At 41.8% G+C, this 21,592-nt stretch overlaps 1 long non-coding RNA gene across 1 annotated transcript; it reads left to right on the top strand.

The window, feature by feature from the left end:
- The first annotated feature begins 2,950 nt into the window (after positions 1–2,950).
- Positions 2,951–9,523, top strand: LOC137205008 (uncharacterized). The gene is made up of 2 exons (XR_010933954.1): positions 2,951–3,390; positions 9,299–9,523. It is a non-coding gene; the product is annotated as an uncharacterized lncRNA (long non-coding RNA).
- The last annotated feature ends 12,069 nt before the right edge of the window (positions 9,524–21,592 follow it).

The raw sequence follows: 21,592 nt of genomic DNA, 5'->3' as shown, positions 1-21,592 counted from the left end.
GTGGCAATGGGAGGGCTGCAGGTGGGGCTCTAAACCATTCTGGTAGCTGGGATGGTAATGTTATTAGATGGTGTCAGCACATCACAGCATAGGGATAGGATATGGCTCAGCTGATCAAATAACTAGCTAAAAAGCGAAAAGCGAAGAGACTCTTTCCAACTCTTAAACAAAAGGGGCATTAAAGGGGCATTAAATCCTTTTCACTTTGATCTCTTGACTCACTAGTCAAGTTAATTTCCAACTGTCTCAGGCCCTAGGATAGCAGGTTCCTCGCTCCCTGTCCAGAATCCTAGAGTGTCCTCAAGCAGCTGCAGCCAGCACAGCTAAATCACACACTCCTGGGAAAATTCTGAGGTCCCAGAGGCAGAGGGAAGCCAAGAGGCCAGCTGGGAAGCCTGAGAAACCCCCTTGTTACTGCAGGTTCTTCTCATTATAATCTCTATGAATAGCAGATATTCATAGAAACAAAGTGTCCATTAAATAGTATTTACATAAAGACACACTGCAACCGAGCTCCTTACATTTTCAGAGGCAGCTAGTACAGCTGAAGAAAAATGCTAAGTGGTTGTGTTAAGATAGGGGCATGTTTGATTTCTTTTTATTTTCTCTGTATTCCAAATTATTTTTGATGAAGCACATAGATTTAATAATGGAAATATTAATTTATAGTAGAGAAAATATAAAATGGGGGCTATATTGTCTAGTATTAAAGACAACATAGTATTGTGACCTTTATACAAAAGTTAAAAATGTAGTACTTGGCCTCTTATTCCAAATTTCTAGTTCGGTCTCCTGCCAGGATTCTTAATACACAGCAGCAAGGTCAACTCTTAATCAACTCTTAATCATCATAGCAAGAGCTGGGATGGTGTGGGCTTCTAGCAATCATCTCTCTGTAAGAACCACCACCCTGCAACACATTTTAGGACGAGGAATGACCCACTCAAAAATATGCTTGCTGGTGGAGCTTCTGGGTGATCCCTGGGCAACCTCAGCCCACCCGCCGTCCGGATCTTATTAGGCCCAAGGAATCCATGGTTGAACACTAGGAGATTTCCATATAATAATGATTCTGTGATTTTTCCAAGTCCTCAGGCCCCTCATCGAATAAGAATTAACCATGATTCAGTACCTGATTCTCACTGAAAATGGGCATATATGTACAAGCACAAGTACACTTGCACATTTAAGAATATATAATTATACCCCTACCTTGTTCCCAAAAGTATTTAAGATATATATGAGATAAACCTTAAATTAGTTTTGCCATTTAACATATCTTTCCCTGAAATAAAGCTTCATGAATATTTATCTTATATTTGCATAAAAAGGCAAACACCTTGTCATGCGACCCTTTTGTTCAGTTGGTTCACATCACTCAAGTTCATGATGAGAAACTGTCCTATTTATACACAGAATGTTAGATTTGCTTTTGATTGAAATGTGGTTAAGATCAGAAAAGTTGCCCTGTTAAGAATTTTGCTTTTCCTCAGTGACATCCACTTCAAATTCTCATTTCATGACTCTTCAGATTGTTTTTGGTCATGAAAATAGGGGCGCATACCTTTTAAATTCACACATACAAGTCCAGTTGTTCTAATACCTCTTGCATAGAAAAACACTCTCTGCTGGAGATGTCTGCCTTCCCCTTTGTCATCTCATCACCCATCATCAATAAAAGCCTCAGAGTCAAAAAGTAGAAGGAAGCAATTTTCTTGCAAAGCAGGAAAAAGAAGCCAAATCTCCAAAGATGTCTTTGACCATCCAAAAGCTTAAAAGTTGGAGAAAACATGTTCTGTTTGAGCACTACAAGCAGGGGTATTACCCCAATTACACCCACTTACAATCACTGCATAGACTGAATCCCACTTGGCTGAAATTCTGTTAGTTTGCAGGCAACTGGAGCTTAACCTGCCTGGGTAACAGCAGGGCAGGGCATGCTCTAGGCCCAGCCACTCCAGCCTGAGGGATTCAGGGGCCAGGCAAACAGTGGGAAGTCATTGCAAACCAAATTAACCTGGAATAAGGAATTACAACCACATTTTCTTTTTCATTCAATGTTAATGAACAGCTATCAGTGCTAGGCACTGACTGTTGACAAGTCAAGGATGCCTAAGTCCTGATCCCCACCCTCACTGTGCCCCTGAGACCTGCAATTTGTCCTATCACTAAAGTAATTCTCATTACAGAAGCTTGGGAACGTTTAGTAAATTAACCAGTGGGAGCGATGAAAAGTTAGGAAATGTGGTCACTGATAAACAAAGGTCCCTCAAGAACCATTCAGAATAGCCTAGAAAATGAGTTTAATCATGCAGACCAGACATAATTCTCCAAATTACTTGTGGGGCACTGACCATCAGTCCTGCCTCTAAGCCCTTCTTGATTGTCCACTTAATGGGTCAGGCAACAGCCAGGTGCTTTAGATCACTGGCTCTCACCTAAACTGCACATTAGAATCACCTGGACACCTCTTAAAGCTTTGAATGCCCAGGTTAAACCCCAGACCAATTAAATTAGAATCTCTAGGGACGGAATCTAAGCATCAATCAGTATGTTGTTAAACTCCCCCAGATGATTCCAATAGGCACCCAAATTGAAAAGCCAGTGATTTTAGATAAGTAATCTCATTTAATCTTTAAAACCACCTCATGAGGGGGTGTTTTCCATGCCTAGCCTATACAGGAAGAAACAGTCTGAGAGATTTTGAAATTTACAGGTAGTTTCTAACCTACATTTGTCTGATTCCAAAACTAAGGTTTGAACAAGAGCTTTCCTTACATTAACATCTAAGGAAAGCAGCTATTCAAATGCTGATCTTGATGGATCAGAATTCAATGACACATTAACAGACTAGTGTGCTAGCCTCAGAAGCAAAAAGCAGCATTCCTAGTGAATGGAGCCCAGGAAGGAAATTTGTGGTTAAGGGGAGGAGGTTGGTGTGTTCCAGACTTCGGTCTATGACACTAAGATGCCTTAGTCCCATGCCCTGGAGTATGTCTCTTGTTTAAATGTTGGTTTCATTGTGTTGTACTGAAATCTGGCTAGGGCCTGATAGATATATGCTATTTTCCTTGAAGAAGAAATTGCCCTTAGCAACAAATAGGACATCAGTGGGAGAAGAAAGTCTCTTTTCTCTTGAGTTAGGTGCTCTAGGAGCCCAAAGCTCTCTGAGAATGGTCTGAATCGTAGAGGAAAACTTGCATATACCTTAGTGAGGCAGGCTGGGGGCCAAGCAGCAAGGCACTTCCTATTCTTAAACCTGACTACTGCCAACTGAAGAAAAATGCACAACCTAAAAGTTGAGAATTATGTTGTATTCAGTGGACATTCTGAAGACTTCAATCCCGGGACACAGCATCTCAGATAACTATGAGAGACTGCTCCAAAGAGGTAAGAGGTGGTGGGGGGTAGGGGGGAGTCAGGATATATAGGAGTTTTTGCAACAAAGACCAGGTAGTCAGAACATCAGAAGATTCCTGTTAATTAAAGAAAACCAGATATCTCAAGTTAAGGAATTTAGCGCTTTTCTATGTATGGGAAGATGCAGGAGTCTGGGCTCACTAAAATCATTCCTTTGATATGCACCTCAGCTATCTGGGGCCAGTATCCTGCTTTTCTCCATCCTGAATCCCCTCAGGGTGCACAGCTGGCGGTGACTGCAGTGGCTGAGGGCTTGGCAGTGGGCAGCCCATCTGTCTCCATCCTAAGTTCCCTCAGGGCTCACCATTGGGGGCAGCGAGGCGACTGTAATGTGATGGCTTGATGGCTGCAACATCCTTTGCTTACTGATACGGCAGGCAATATTTTTCATTCACACTACATATCCTATTCCTTGGACAGAGCTTTTTAAAGATGCAAACTCCCAGGCCCCACCCCAGTCTTAGAGACCAATCTCTAAGGGTGGGATGGAAGTGTGTCTTTTTTTTTTTTGCAGTACACGGGCCCCTCACTGTTGTGGCCTCTCCCGTTGCAGAGCACAGGCTCCGGACGCGCAGGCTCAGCGGCCATGGCTCACGGGCCCAGCCACTCCGCGGCATGTGGGATCCTCCCAGACCGGGGCACAAACCCCTGTCCCCTGCATTGGCAGGCGACTCTCAACCACTGCGCCACCAGGGAGGCCCAGAAATGTGTCTTTTTATAAAGTTCTCCTAGGTGGAAATCACTTAGTTGGGAGACTTTTTTTTAATTTTTGGCTGCGTTGGGTCTTCGTCGCTGCGCATGGGCTTTCTCTAGTTGCGGCGAGCGGGGGCTACTCTTCGTTGCTGTGTGTGAGCTTCTCATTGCGGTGGTTTCTCTTGTTGCAGAGGACAGGCTCTAGGCGCACGGGCTTCAGTAGTTGTGGCATGAGGGCTCACTAGTTGTGGCTTGCAGGATCTAGAGCGCAGGATCAGTAGTTGTAGCGCATGGGCTTAGTTGTTCCGCGGCATGTGGGATCTTCCCGGACCAGGGCTCGAACCCGTGTCCCCTGCATTTGCAGGTGGATTCTTAACCACTGCGCCACCAGGGAAGCCCGGGGGACTATGGACAAAAGATGATTGAGCTATATTTTGTAAGTCTAAATAACTAATAATAGTATGTTCCTATCTGTGTTTATTTCCCTTTTGTCTTCCCTCAGCCCACAGCATAGCCTTGTTTAAACGTGCTAGCCAAGTCTATTGTGTATTATGAGTTGTGTGTCCATGCTTGTGCCAAAGTGTTAAAAGTAAAGTAACACTTCATCTCTCTGAGCACCAGTTTCCTCATCTGTTAAACACCAAATGAAATAAAGAATGTATATAATGCATTTAATACAATGCCTGTAGGTCCCCAATGCGTTCCCTACATGGTGATAAGTAAAAATGCTCATCTCTACTATCTTTCTGCTGTGAAAGGAAGCAACTTGCTCCCATCCTTGGTCAAGGAGAGCCATGCCCAGGTGGAGGATATTAACAATCAATTGGGCAGCGAAGGCGGCCCAAGGACACTGGGCCCAGGTCATGCATTGGACATGTATAAAAATACAAACCTGTATCTGAATGATGGAAGATTCACTATTCACATTCCATAGTAGGTCTGAATGATAGAAAATGATTCAAAGTTGGATTTCTTCAATCTGCTAGTGCCACTACTGTATGTAAAATAAAATTTAATTTACACGAAATTTTATCTCCTGCATTAGACAAGGTCAAGTATTTATGAAAGAGAATTTCCTAATGTAAAACCAAGTGCAAAGATAAATGATCAGCTGGGAGCTCTACCAGATCTCATTTTCCTTGCTTTTGGACTCATGTAGACCCAAACTACCAGAGGTGTCACCATCACATTCAGCAACTATTATTGTATCTACTATGTCCATGGCATTGTGCTAGCTGACAGAGCCAGTTTTGGGTGGGAGTGGAGGACTGGGATACACGAAGAGAAATAGTGCAGACGTCCTGCCAAAAGAGTCAGGCAGCCAAATTACACTAAGAACCGTGGCCACAAGGCCCCGCACCATCTGCCCTGCCCACTCCTCTGTGCTCATTCTGCCGCATCTCACTGGCTCTTTTCTCTTCCTTGGTCCCAAGCTTGCCCCCACTCAGGACAGTTGCCACGTGGTCCCCTCCATCTGGAGTGCCCTCCCAACCCTACGCACTTCTTGCAGACCCTACTTCTCTTGATTGGAGGAGCCCAGCACTGTCACCTCTTCAGAAAGGCCCTTTCCTGACCATCCAAATTAGGATTCCTTTTCCTTTCCTCTGCTGGTAATCTCTCTCCCAATCCCTTTCTGGCTTCCTTCATAGTATGACACCTCCCATCATTTATTGTTATTTTATTTATTTGTCTGTTAACTGGGGTTTTATTTGTCTCCCTCCCAAGAGGTATCCTCAGTACTTATCATTATGTTTTGAACATGGTTAGTGCCCAATAAATAACTTAAATGAATGATTATCAAGTCACAACAAAGCAAGAAGAAGATTCAAAATTATAGAAATTAAAGGGATCAGAGTTCAGAAGAGGAAGAGAGAGCCTCCTGGTGCAGAGAGAAGATGGTTGGGGTCCATTTTCTGAGTGATAACAGGCCAACAGTCTCATTAGACTTGAGAGAGTGGGTGTTGGTCTCATCCCTAGTGGCCTCTTGGCAGAGAGCCACAGGGCTAATCATCTAAGAAGCCACTGGGTGTTTGGGGGTGTCTCTGTAAGATGCCAGAAAACAGTACAGTATTTACAGTGACCTGGGCCCCTCTTAATCAACATGAACTTGACTCTGAGGGGTCCAGGCTGAGTAACCCTGAAAAGCCATTCCTTATATCACAACCAAGACTTCCTTAGTGCCTACAGCATCCTTACTCTCACATTAAACATTAATAACTCACATTTATTGAGCACCTACTTATGTGTTAGGCACTAGCTTTACCGTTTAATGTGCCCACAGCAACCCTATAAAGCAGATATTACTCAGGAAACTGAGGCAGAAAATAGTTAAATGATTTACCAAGGTCACCCAAGCTAGGAAGTGGTAACACTGGGGCTCTATCCCAGGCATCTGACTCCACAGCTTATACTCTGAAACCCTGCGTGACCCCACTTCTTAGAGCTGTTCATACACACTGCTGGCTGACTGTACTCCTAACCACTCTAACTCAAATGGAGTTTGCTAAATATTTAAAAGCATTCTTCAGTTTGACAATCTATTCTGGGAAACTATTAACTTTCTCTTTTGAGAATGTGGAAGCTTAATTAATTTATCCAGGACAGTGGTGTGGTTTTTACCAACAGTAGGTTGTTTTTAACAAGCTGATTTTTCAGCATCTTCCCAGCATAGGAAAAGATCCTGTCATGGTCTTACCCAGCTTGGGGGCCACAGGGTCAATACGCGGATTTGTTGAAAGTCTTCAGAGGTGTCTTTCTACCACTTGATGAATCCTCCTCCCCTTTCTTCAACAAGCTGCCTTTTGGATTTCTTCCCCAACTTGGCTGGCATACAATCTCAAATTAAAATGACAGTTGGAAGACTGGTACACATAGTCATGTGCCCAAAGCTCACGTAGAAGTGGTAAATGCTGCTACTGCTGAGAAATTGCTGGTAGCATGCAAGGATGCCAAAGCCCAAATCCTCAATCTTTCTCATCCAAAATAATGCAGAGGCAAAAAAATCACAACTTCCCTGAAAACTCAGAAGTGGTGTTGGCTTTTTTTGTATGATATTGGCATACAGTTATTGGAATTGTGCATACTGCTGGGACTGGGTGTAGAGGAGAATGAGTCTTTTTGGTTTTCTGCACAGAACTGCTCTGTAAACTCATCCATGCCAATATCAACATCTGGATCTATTAGGAGAAAGTATGGGGGAGTCCAGAGCCCCCTGTGGTCTTTTCCTCACATGAATGACAGTTCTCACAGGAACCAGGCATGCCCAGAGCTCTACTGCTTTTTTATCTCAAAACCCTTTGTTCTGATAAAATGTACAAATATATACATGTATAATGTCCTACACAACACTAATAACATGTTGCCAGAAATGTGTGCTTTTTCACCTCTAAGTCTGTTGCAGTTCAAAACAGGATTCTTCCCCCTCATCAGCCTATAGAAAAATATAAATTTGCTTACGGCCAAATTCCAGGAAACCACTGAAAGGTATTTTTAATCCTAGGTGAAGCATCAGATTATACCTTTTTTTTTTTTTTCCTGCTTGCTTATTGTAACAAAGCCATTCTAACAAGTTCTTCTGGAGGCATTTCTAAAAGTCTCTAAATAGAAGCAGACAGAACTAGGTCTTTTTACTAAGCTAGAATTTTCATATACACCTTGAGATATGTTATAGGTGGTCACCTGGTGGTGGTGACCCTAAAATGACCTGACTAGTAATAAAAGATGTCAGATCCTGAATACAGCTACATCACTGGGTGATTGACTATTATAATTTCTTTAGAAAATGTTTTTGCATCATCTGCTAAAGTTGGACATATGCATACCCTGCACCTCAGCCATTTTCATTGCCATAGAATTGGAATTTTCTGAGGCAGAGCTCAGGCTTTGTAATTCTATCAGATGCTTCAGATATGCAGACACGTGAAGAATGTTCATAGCAGCACTATTTGTAATAGTCAAAAAGCGAAAACAACCATAGTGTCTATCAACAGTAGAATGGAAAAACTGAGGTCTAGTCACAGAATAGAATTTCATTTCAAAAATTAAAATGAAAAACTATTTCTACATACAACAACATGGATGAATCTCACAAACATAGTGCTTCATGAAAGAAGCAGAACACAAAAGAATGCATCTTGTTTGTGTCCACTTGTATAACAAAGTTCAAAAGTATCAATGGTGGAAACACTGTAGTTGCTTTGCAACTGTTACCTGGGCTATATATTTTGGGTTTGGTGTACTCTTCCATATGTGAGTTATACTTCACAATAAAAAATGATTTTTTAAAAGAAAATTAATAAACTATATATAAAATAGATAACCAACATGGTCCTACTGTATAGCATAGAGAACTATACTCAATATTTTGTAATAACCTATAAGGGAAAAGAATCTGATAAAGAATATATTTATATATAAATAACTGAATTGCTGTGCTGTACACCTGAAACTAACATGATATTGTAAATCAACTATACTTCAATTAAAAAATTAATAGGAAGGAACTAAAGTCGATGCATATGGTCCATATTCTCAAACAATTTGGGAAGAAATCTGGTTTCATCTATGTCCTTTTTCCCATTGAAACCTGAGCATATGAGGCCAGAAGCCAAAGGCAAAAGTGGGTCTTTCTGGGAGCCTTTATGATTGCTCTAAATCAGATCAACTCCTGAGTTCCCAGTTCCACCTGTGAAAGATACCTAGTCTTGAACTCAGGAGTTCTAAATTCCATGTGACCAGCTTCCTTTTGCTTTTTACTTGACGAACAAATTGCACTGCCAAGAAAGTGTCAAAATTCTATCAAGATTAATTATGCAATTTCTGTCTATAAATGATATACCTCCTGTACCTGGTGAGACCCACCCATGCACTAATAGTATATGACAGCTGCATCACCAACAAAGCCTCCCCGGCCTTCAGTTCTCTTCAGAGGTGAACGCTTCCTGCTTGGGAGTGCTGACAGGCCCTTTAACAAACGTGAATCCAGTGAAGTCTCAAACCTGAGACAGTGTGACTGCCCAGGCTCACCCAAGGACCATCCCGTGCCACCAGTGGGTAAAGAGGGGAATTCACCACACTTCCACCTTTTCAGAACAAAATACATTCCTGTTTGAGGTTTTGGAATTTTTTTCATGACGTTTTTTATTTTTTAAAAAGAGTTAAAAACTTTATTATTTTTTTGGTCAAGGTCATATGCAGTGTATTCCTGTCCAGAGACTGGGGAACCAACAGGCACCCCCTTCATGAGTGTCCTGAACTGAAGACTCAGCTGTACCCTCATCCTGTTACTAAGGCGAAAGGGACAATATCTGTTCTCCAGGTTTTCCTTGTCTCTTTATCCTCTTTGAATGAATAAAGAAATGACTGAAAGCTAAAGTTTTGAGCCTTAAGAGAAATAAAAATTCTTTCAGCATTGGCTACAGACTCATTCTTTCCCAATGTATTTAGATTGGGAAAAGGAAACAGCCACTGCACTGGAAAGAAAAAAGAAATTGTCCCCTCCGCTACTCCTGTGAACCACACGCCCAGTTCCTCACTCAATTCCCACTTGTTCTGAGTTCAAAGGAAGATGCCAGAAGAAATGAGAGCAGAGACTAATCAGCATATGCAGCCCTTGCTCTCTAGAGACGTCCATATAAATATGGAAGGTGCTGACTAAATATAAGAAGGAACTATAAGATAATGGGCCTGGGATTTTATTTTATTAATCTTTTACTAGTATTATCCAAACAAACTCTACATCCAAAGGTACACGTTTTAGTAGAGGCTACACCATCATTCCACTGGTGCTGATTCTATTACAAACACTTTGGTAATACAAACAAGTTTGAACAATACAATTTTGAATTTGTTTTTGCATGCAATGAGGACTTTTTGAAATGTAAGAATTGGAGGAAATATTTGTGGATGATTTTATAAAGCCAGTTCAAAGAAAGTGGCATGTTCTTTGCTTTCCCTAGTATATTGTTATTGGGAAAGAAAGGGGGAAAGATCAGGAACAACAAAGGCAAAACCAGGGGCTGGAAAATTCTCCAAACCAGTGGTTCTCAAAGTGTGGCCCCTGACTGGCAGCCTCAGCATCACTTGGGAAGTTTTAGAAATGCAAATTCCCCACCCGACTTTAGACCTACCTACATTTCTAAATGTCCCCAGGGTTTTTAATAGTCTGATTCCATTTTTACTCTTTTTTCTCCTGTTTAAAAATAACGACTAACACCTTTGGATTTATTTCAAGTCATCCTTTTGGGGTACTTATGTGCATGGACCCTGTCCCCTTCATTCTAAACTGTATGATTTCACATTAGTATAGAATAACCCAGTCCTGCCTTCCTGTGTGTCACTAGGCTGCCCAGTGTGAACTGGGTCACTTCTGTGGCTCACTGATCTGGTTTTTCCATAGCTGGTAGAAGAAAAAAGGAAAATCAGGAAGCAGCTTGTTTCTCATCTTTAATTAATTGTTCCTTCCTCGCGGAAAGGCTATTAGAATTAAACAAAGATTCCCTGACCCTCCGTGGGAGAAGAGGAGCTATTTTCCCACCCTAGAGCCTGTGAGTATGCTGGAAGGTGGTGGATGGGCTTGTTGGAGGGGAGGGTGAGGGGGGGCCAGGGTGGGTATGAGGGTAAGGAAAGGTGGTAGTAAATTCCAGAGCAGATCAGGGGAGAGGGACCATGAAAGACACCCTTGGGGGAAACAGATCTGGAAGCCACAGTAAGAAGAGGCCTATCTGATTCTATTCAAGATGTACTTTGTCTTCATAAAACCATTTTGGAGCCTTTTAAAAGTAAATTCAATGAAGAAGCATTACATGATAGTGGATGCTCTCTCTCCGGCAGTACTTTTATCCTTATTCCATTTTATCATAGAACAATTAGTTACTGGACAGATGCTTTTGATCTCAGTATGGAGAATGGCAATGTCAAGAAAGAATACACATAAAAAATTATAACTTCTTTCAACCGTTTCTAATGAGTGTTGGAAGGGGGAAGAACTCAAAACATTTGCAAAACCAAAAACTGCTGTGGGAAAGCACTGAGTAATTTTTCAAATTTCTCTAATCTGTTTCCACAGAAAGAGGATGTGCAACAATCTGGAAGACAGATGGGGTTGAGGAGGCGGGGATTCCATTTCCAGCTCCATCAGGGAGCCGTGGAGTGAACTTGGACCCCCAGAGCCCTTGGCTCCTCAACTGTAAGGGTTGGTATTTCCAATCTCAAAGACCCATTTCAGTTCCAGCTCCCTGAGTCTAAAAAAATTTAATAGCCAATAGGTAGAAACAACCCGAATGCCCATCAACTGATGAATGAACAAAATGTGGTCTGTTCATACAATGGAATATTATTCAGCCATAAAAGGAATGAAGTACTGACACATGTTATAACATGGATGAACCTTAAAAACATTATGCTATGGGGCTTCCCTGGTGGCGCAGTGGTTGAGAGTCCACCTGCCGATGCAGGGGACACGGGTTCGTGCCCCGGTCCAGGAAGATCCCACATGCCACGGAGCGGTTGGGCCCATGAGCCATGGCCGCTGAGCCTGCGCGTCCGGAGCCTGTGCTCCGCAATGGGAGAGGCCACAACAGTGAGAGGCCCACGTACCGCAAAACAAAACAAAAAAAAACACATTATGCTAAGTGAGAAAAGCCCGTCACAAAAGACCACATATTATATGATTCCATTCCCAGGGAATGGAAATCTATAGAGAAAATAGATTTGTGGTTATTTAGGGCTGAGGGATGGGTAGGTGGGGAGGATAAGGAGATGATAGATAAGGTCACAGAAGGTTTTTTTTTGAGGTGATGTATGACGGTCATACAGATCTGTGAATACACTAAAAACCACTGAATTGTATACTTTAATTGGGTGGATTGTATGGTATGTGAATTATATCTCAATAAGACTATTTTCTAAAAGTCTATTAGAAAATGCATTTTCATAAGTTGCTAAGTTTTCTACAGGAAACAAACTCATGCTGCTAGACCAAGAACACCTTTATGAGATGGATAAGAATTATTATTTCATATAAAGCAAGTTTCACAGGGCTTAATACCACTCCCTTAAGATAAAATCTGGAGGAAAATTGAACTCCAGGACTTTGGGCATCGACAGGGAATGACACAAACTGAATAGGTGGAAAAGTAGAGAAATGAGGTGAGGAAAAGTTACATGAGAATCAGCCCAAGGAGCTGACTCTGCATTTGGAAGGTCAGTGATGTGAAAACAGTGCCTGAGTGAGAAGAGCGGCTGCTCAGTGACCCCGGAGCAGGGGGAGCAGCCAGGCCAGCAGTGGTGAGGACAAGTGAGAAAGCTGGCACTGGCAGGTAACTTGGCAACATGCATGGGGAGGGGCGAAGGACAGACTGGGGGTGGGGGCCGGAAGCAATTACTAGATTGCCCAGCTGTAACCACCCCAGCACAGGAGCCCATCTGCTGGCTGAAAGGCGTTTTCAGGTCAGAGAACTATGGCTGGCCCTCAGCAAAATGCCCTCAGCCCACAAAAGCAAGCCCGGAAAAACTGACCACACCCAAAAGCAGCGGCCTGAGTCAGTCCTTGGCTAACATTCCAAATTGGAAAACGAATGTTTGCGTCTTGTTTTCTCCTTTGAGAAAACAGATACCATGTGGTACCGATGTACTGCACAGCCATAATCCTAGCAAGGGGGCTGGGGATTATGCAGCCCAACAAGCAAGCCCCTCCCCCATTCTCACAAAAGACAATGCAGCCAGACCCCGCTGACTCATCAGCACTAGCGTGCAATTTACAGGGAAGGGGCTACAGGAGGGGGACCAAGGGCAGCAGAGAGCTTGAATCTCTAAACTCTCAAGTGAGAGCCCCCTAGACTCCAATCTGGTCAGCCCAAGGCAGTGGTTCTCAAGGCATAGCCCAGGACCAACAGAATCAGTATCGCCTGGGAAATTGTTGGAAATGCAAATTTCTACTGAATCAGAAATTTGGGGATCGGGCCCAGCAATCTGTTTTAATAGGACACACGGAAGTCGCAGAACCATTAACTAAGTCATTCCCTATTCCAGTGACCCTAATGTTGAGAACCTGGGAGCCATATCCTATAACCTTTCTGGGGAATGTTGAGGTGGGGGGTCAGCGGGGACTTAGTCTGAGTAAGAGAAATCTACAAGTGACATGCACCAAGGACAGAAAACCTCTGAGCTTCACCTGAGCCCTGCTCACCAGGGCAGACTTCTGGTGTCTCACTTTTGTGAGTGGAACCCAAAGGGTGAGCCAAGGTCTCATGCAAACCCATCTCCCCACCTCGGCACTCCCCACCCTGCTCCACCCTCCACAAACCTTCCATGGGGTGATTATTCCCTGAAACAGTCCCAACACTCAAATAGTGCTTTTCCAGTAGGAAGTCCACTCACATATGTGCGTGCTTGATTTATTCTATGTAAGAACCTTGTGAGGGAGGGCACTCCCCCCAAGAGACAAGGAAATGGAAGAGAGGGGTACCAGGATTATACCCCATTATTCTCTCAGGTCTGAGTGATCTCCCCTGAACCCCGTACCTTCCTGGAAAATATCTCCTCAAAGGTTACACAACTGACTCAGAGACTAGAGACGTGGTGGCCTGCAATGTGAAAATAGATGCTCGAGACTGCTTTGCTCTTTCTCCGAGGGGTCCTTAATCCCTTCCAGCCTGGGCCATGAGGCACTTCTGCTCATCAACCACCCTGGTGGTGGGTGTATGGTTTAGTCTGTGTGCATGCACCCTTGTTTCAGGCCTCCTGGCTTCAACAGCCCTTGCTCCCAGCAATGGGCCATTTGACTGGCCTGCAGGGGATTTTATCTTATCTTCTTCACCCCTCCTCATGCATTCCACAGTTCTGGTCCTGTGGACCAGAAGGTCCTCCACCATGTTTTTATTTGATAGTAATGGTGTCAGGTAGTGTTTCACTTAACTAATTATTTGAGGAATTGTTCCACTGTAGCATTCTACAGCCTCTTATTATGGAGAGAGAGATTGTTACAGGACCAAGGTACCTTTGGGAAACACTGTGTACGTTTACCTTGCACAGTAGGTTGCTAAAGGCTTTGAGAATTCCTGCAATCAAGAAACCTACTGAACTTTGTTTGCCCATTTCCTCCCAAGTGTAGTTGATTACAGAACTAGTTTTCATGGGATACCTATCTACCTCTCCCAGGACATGAGTGTTCCATGGAATGCATTTAGGGTGACAGGACCCTACCTTCTCCCCCATCCTGTACTTAACTCTGTTGGGTTTGTCTGACACATGTTCACTGTCCATAGCCTTCAGAGGACCATAGCTCTGATTCTTGGGCTCCGCCCTAGCCCAGCTTCCTAGGTGTGGAAGCACCCTGTCCCTGGAACCTGGCTGCTTTTCATTAGCCTCTCCCAATTGTGAGGAAGGACAACTTCCTGTTTTGAGTCCACAGCCCACTCAGGCTCCCCACTGAGTTCCTGGTTTCCTGTCTGAAGGGTGTTTCTGTGTTTCCTTAATTCTAGGACAGAGAAGACTGTGGTGTTCTGAGCTTGGTGAATGGTCAGACCTTTCTTGAGGCAGGACCCCAGTCCTACCTCTTCCCTCAGGGTTTCTTTTGTGAAGGATAGGTCAGGCAGAGTTTCCCACTTGTTAGAGATTTACAACCAGAGAAACACAGCCACCTCCAGGGACATTAAAATGGAGCTTGTAAGAAGTGACTAAAATGCAGACCTGGGCTTGAGAGGGAGGTCAGGGCCAGAGCTAGAGAGTGGAGCTCAGGAGGGAAGACAGTGAGGGACATATAGCAGGGCTTCTTAAAGGTTGGAAGGGAGGATGAGAACATGAAAGGTTTGAATTATGAGGACCAAATTCTAAAGAGAATCAGAGAGCTCACTTGGCATCCTCGATCTGAAAAATTCCTCATTTTATTCTCATTAGACTCATTAAATTGAGTACAACTTGGAAATGGCTCAAGTTGACACTACAAATAACTGAGAAGTTTCACAGCAAAAAAGAGAGAGGCAAATACAAGTTACCATTTTCAAATTTTTTACCAGAGTTACAAAAGAAAGAATTGATGGAACCTGTCAAACTTCTCAGAGTAACATTTTATAGAATGCTCTTCTGTATACCTTTGGGAAGCAGAGAAAGGAAAACACGCATGAGGTAACTTCTACAGAATACCTGCAATAAAAACTTTGGCTATCTTCTAGAACTTCTTATAAATGACAACTCATTTTTAACCTTAAGATGACTTTCAGCTCACCATCTACAGCTAGCATCTAAGCTCTGAAAACTATCCCCAATCCACACATTACTCACTTCCAAGCACTGTGGATTTTAGAGCCCTTTATCTCTAAGGAAATATTTCTACTTGTAATAGTGATGTCCTATAGGAGCAAGCCAAACATATTAGAGAGAACCAATGTAATTAGTTATTAAAAATAATTAGACTATAAAAACAAAAATGTAGATCAAAACTGTATTCAATACTGAGTGAAGTAAGTCAGAGAAAAACAAATATACGATATCGCTTATGTGTGGAATCTAAAAAAATAGTACAAATGAACTTATTTACAAAACAGAAATAGAATCACAGATGTAGAAAACAAACTTACGGTTACCAGGGGAAGGGGTGGGGAGGGATAAATTGGGAGATTGGAATTGACACATACACACTACTATATATAAAATAGATAACTATTAAGGACTACTGTATAGCACAGGGAACTCCACTCAATACTCTGTAATGACCTATATGGGAAAAGAATCTAAAGAAGAGTGGATATATGTATATGTATAACTGATTCACTTTGCTGTACAGCAGAAACTAACACAACATTGTAAACCAACTATACTCCAATAAAAATTTTTTAAAAAACTGTATTCACTCCATGTCAGCTCAAAATGATTTGAAAGATGGAGTAGAGTGAAGGAGGGAGGAAAACTCATAATCTTAATGATCTTAAACATTCAGCTATCTAGGTGTTTTTTTTCCTGCATTGAACAAGCAGCCCCTAACCTCCTTCTTTATGGCTTTGGCAAATGATTACTTCTGAGGTAGCAGCACCAAATCTAATGTACTCATTGTCAGAAAAGCCTGAGACTACATTATATTTCTTCTAAATTAGTCACCTAATAAGACTGGCTCCAAGTAAAAGTCAAAAGTGTGTGCTCCTGCTATCTTTAGCTCTTGGGAAGGAAGAATCTGTCTCTTGCCTTTCAGAAGAGTCAGAAGCCCCTTAGCTGCTGATAGAATTATATACAGCTTCTCTCTGGCACTTTCACAAATTTAGCACTTGCACAAATATAATAAGGGGTCTGGCTGGGTACACATGCAGCATGCTCCCATAGGAGCCCACATTTATGTCCTTGGCCCATGGAGATAACTGCTCTTGGGGCCAGCCCTGAGGCTGGCTGTCTTTGTTGGTAAGGTTCTCTCTCTCTCTCTTTTTAAATTTTTATTGGAGTATAACTGCTTTACACTGTTGTGTTAGTTTCTGCTGCACAGCGAAGTGAATCAGCCATTCGCATTCACACATCCCCTCCCTCATGGCCCTCCCTCCCACCCCCCATCCCACCCAACTAGGCCATCACAGAGCACCTAGCTGAGCTCCTTGTGCTATACAGCAGGTTCCCACTAGCTATCTATTTTACATATGGTAGTGTACTCATGTCAAACCTAATCTCCCAGTTCATCCCACCCTCCCTTTCCGCCCCCGTGTCCACACGTCAGTTCTCTATGTCTGCCTTTCTATTCCTGTCCTGCAAATAGGTTCATCTGTACCATTTTTCTAGATTACACATATATGCGTTAATATACGATATTTCTTTTTCTCTTTCTGACATACTTCACTCTGTATGACAAACTCTAGGTCCATCACATCTCTACAAATGACCCAATTTCATTTCTTTTTATGGCTGAGTAATTTTCCATTATATATATGTACCACATCTACTTTATCCATTCATCTGTTGATGGACGTTTAGGTTGTTTCCATGTCCTGGCTATTTTAAATAGTGCTGCAATGAACATTGGGGTACATGTGTCTTTTTGCATTATGACTTTCTCAGGGTATATGCCCAGTAGTGGGATTGCTGGGTCATATGGTAGTTCTATTTTTAGTTTTTTAAGGAACCTCCCTACTGTTCTCCATAGTGGCTGTATCAATTTACATTCCCACCAACAGTGCCAGAAGTTTCCCTTTTCTCCACACCCTCTCCAGCATTTGTTGTTTGTAGATTTTCTGATGATGGCCATTCTGACCGGTGTGAGGTGATACCTCATTGTAGTTTTGGTTTGCATTTCTCTAATGATTAGTGATGTTGAGCATCTTTTCATGTGCCTCTTGGCCATCTGTATGTTTTCTTTGCTGAAATGTCTATTTAGGTCTTCCACCCATTTTTTGATTGGGTTGTTTTTTTGATATTGAGCTGCATGAGCTGTTTATATATTTTGGAAATTAATCCTTTGTCTGTTGCTTCCTTTGCAAATATTTTCTCCCATTCTATGGGTTGTCTTTTTGTCTTGTTTATGGTGCAAAAGCTTTTAAGTTTCATTAGGTCCCATTTGCTTATTTTTGTTTTTATTTTCATTACTCTAAATGTAAGACCAGACACGATAAAACTCTTAGAGGAAAACATAGGAAAAACACTCTTTGACATAAATCACAGCACATAAATCACAACAAGATCTTTTGTGACCCACCTCCTAGCGTAAGGTTCTCTCTTATCCATAGAACTGGTGAAGACAAAAATCAAAACAAAGGGTCAGCAAAGAAACACTCAATTTCTTCCCTGTTCTTCTACAGACACACTGTTTTAAAATGTATCTAGGATCTATCATAATCAGGTATGGAAAAACAAGCAGACACATAAATGACAGTTATGAAGGAAGAAGTTTTTACTCACAGATCCCTAGAAGCAGGAGGCATAGCAGGCCACACAAGGCCACATGGGGAAGCACCAGTGTTGGTCAGGAGGCAGGAATGAAGGGAAAGCATAGGCAAAAGACTTTATTGTGGTTTTCGTAGAAAGGGATGGATGAGCAAGGTAAGCAGTTTAGGATTGGCTAGTTTGAATAATTTCAGCAAGCTCTGAACTACAGGGTAGTCCCTAGTTGTCCAGTACCTGTCCCTGGGTGATTTAGAGAGAATATTAGCTTGGTGTGTGAGTTAATAAAGGAAGTAACTGGGAATATGGACTTTGGATTGGTTGGTTTGCATATGAAGGGTGTGCTCACAGGCAAATTGTTTACTACCTCTAGGAATTAGCTAGCTCTGGAAGGGGCAGTCTCTTTGGGATTAGCAAGGCCCCAAGATGTCAAAGTATCATAAAATACAGAAAAAGTTAAAAATCACCTGATGTCCCTCCCTGCAATTCTCATTTCTTCCTTCCTCCTCTCCAACAAAGGACCAGTCTGTTCAGTGTAAGCTCACTAGCCCCCAGATGTACAGTACTATCTTCTCATCTGTGCAGGAACCCTTCTCACAGTGCTGCCTTAACACATTGCTTAAGCATCCTGGTTGAGAACCAGAGTTAAATATACCTGCACATCAGAATCATTGGAGGAATTTATTAAAAATATAGTTCCTTGGTCCCATTCCAGACCCACAGAATCAGAATTGTCCAAGGTAGTGCCGAGGTGTTCTGTGATGGTTAATTTTTTGTCAAATTGACCCCAGGGTGCCTAGATATCTGGTTAAACATTTTTCTGAGTGTGTCTGTGAGGGTATTTCTGAATGACATTAACATTTGAATCAGCAGACTAAGTAAAGCAGATTGCCCTCCCCATTGTGAGTGGAGTTCGTCCAATTCATTGACGGCTTGAATAGGACACAAAAGGCTGAGTAAAGAGAGAACTCACGCTCTCTGCTAGACTATCTTTGAGCTGCGACACCAGTCTTTTGCCTTCAGACTTGGACTGGAATTTACACCACCAGCTCTCCTGGTTCTCAGGTCTTCAGAAGCTTGTTGACTGCAGATATTGGGACTTCTCAGCCTCCATAACTGTATATACCCCTCCTATGGGTTCTGTTTCTCTGGATAACCCAAGCAATTACACCTTGAAATTCTATCAAATGCTTCAGATCTTCAGATTTAGATCTAGGGTATGTATCTTCCAGTTCCCTGCCCTTCTGGTCCATGAAGACTTCTCTGCCTCAGCCCACACAGAGTTTTCCTTTCTCCTGAATGCTTGGCACATTAATTATCAGAATTACACATTTTTCTATATATCTGCATTTTCACTGTCTTGATTACTATAACTTTATATTAAATCATAAAATCATGAAGTATAAATAAAGAACTCCAAATATGTTATTTTTAATCAAAATCAATTTTTTATTCAAAATTGCTTTGGCTATTCTAGGTCCTCTGCATTTCTCTACAGATTTCAGAATTAGCTTGCCAATTTCTACAAAACTCCTTCTGGGATTTTGATTGGAAATGCATTGAATATACAGATCAATTTGGGGAGAACTGACATCTTAATATCATTTAGTCTTTCCACTGTAAGCATGGTATGTATCTCTATTTACTTAGGCCTCGTTTAATTTCTCTAAGCAATATTTTATATTTTTCATTGTACAGGTCTTGCACATATTTTATGCCATTATAAATAGTATTATTAAATTTCAGTTTCTAAATTATTCGTTGATTATATATAAAAATTTGATGATTCGCCTTTTATCCTATGACCTTGCTAAATCCATTTATTAATTCTAATAGATTTTTTGTAGTTTCTTAAGATTTCTTTACCTAGATAATAATGTCATCTGTAAATACAGTTTTATTTCTTTCTTTCTGATCTATATGTCTTTTATTTCTTTTCTTATCTTACTATACTGGCTAGGATCGATACAGTGTTGAATAGAAGTGAGAAGAGTAGACATCTTTACTTTGTTCCCAATCTTAGGGGGAATGCATTCAGTCTTTCTCTATCTAGTATAATGTTAGCTATAGGTTTTTTATTGATAATCCTCATTTTGGTGAGAACAATTTCTTCTATTTCTATTTTACTGAGAGGTGTTGTTTTTTTTTTTTTTAAATCAGTATTGAATATTATCTAATTCTTTTTATGCATTAGATCTGTTGAAATGATCATACTGTTTTTCATTTTTAGTCTGTTTAATGTGATAGACTATACTGACTGATTTTTGTATGTTAAACCAACCTTGCATCTTAAAGTGGATACAGGCCTTTAATGTCAGTGATAATGTCAGTGCATCTTAAAGTGGATACAGGCCTTTAAAATTCCTGTCAGTTGGCACTTATGCTGGCTTTTTTTTTTCTTTCTATTACTTGTATTGATAATTTTTAGATGCGAAAATTAAGGCTCAAAATTGAGTAACTTGTCCAGTAGTTAGATTTGGGATTCAAACCCAGGATTCAAACTGAAATAGGAGGGAAGGGGGCAGGGCACAACCTTTAAAAGAATGGCATAGCCATTGAGGATACGACAAAAACTGGTTAGAGCTGATTAGGCCCAACATGGTGAAATATTTGACTTCCAGTAGACCTTGAGCCTCATTATACACTCACTGTAATACATTAGCATGCTAAATGACACACCCACAAGCACCAGGACAGTTCTGAGGCTGACCATAAGAGGCCAAAAGGTGGGCAGTGGCCCAATTCCTGGAAATCCCCACCCCTACCCCAAAACAGTTGGAATAATCCTCCCACCAGTTAGCCTGTGAAATTACTCAGCCCATAAAAACTAACCACCTCTTATTTCAGGCCTCTCTCACCTTTTGAGATGGACCACATTCTGTCTATGGAAGGTATATCTCTCTAAATAAATTCACCTCTTACCTATCACTTTGTCTCTCACTGAACTCTTTTTGCAACAATGAGACATAAAGAACATGAGTTTCTTTAAGTTCTGAAACCAGATGTTTGATTTCAATTAAAAGACAGTGTGTTCGAGTCCCAGCCCATGGGTTCAAGTCCCAATCCAAGTTGTGTGGCTTCAAAACCACCTTATGTTCATGCTGCCTTTAAAGGGAAGTGACTTCTTTTCATCTTGTGTAAGGATTCTGTATCAATTAGAAATGCATTTGGCTTCATGGAATAAAAGACCCAATATACAATGGCCTATTCAAATGGATATTTCATTTTTATTTTATTTTAGAAAGTCCAGATTTATGAACTTCAGAGTTCGCATGATGGCTCCTCAATGACACCAGGGACTCAGGCTCCTTCTGTCTTCCCACTCAGCCCTCTTTACTGTTTGCCTGTCACCTCACGGGTATGAGCTGGCTTGTCCACCTCTAGCACTGAGACAAGTTCAAGGCAGGAAAGAGAGGATGGGCAAAAAGCAAAAGGAGATTGCTGCCTAAGTCTACCCTCGTTAAAAGAATGTCCCAGAAACAACAGTTAATTAATTAATTACTTATGCTTATACCACACTGGCCAGAACTGTGTCGCGTGGTGACTGAAAGATCGGGAAATGTAGTATTTCTCCCTAAGCACACTGTCTACCCCCCTCAGGGTATATTGCTGCCCTGTGCAAAACTGT

The sequence above is a fragment of the Pseudorca crassidens genome, chromosome 13 (assembly GCF_039906515.1).
Source record: "Pseudorca crassidens isolate mPseCra1 chromosome 13, mPseCra1.hap1, whole genome shotgun sequence".
In the NCBI taxonomy this organism is placed as follows: Eukaryota; Metazoa; Chordata; class Mammalia; order Artiodactyla; family Delphinidae; genus Pseudorca; species Pseudorca crassidens.
The sequence above is the reverse complement of the archived record's forward strand: the minus strand, read 5'-3'. Positions and strand labels throughout refer to the sequence as shown.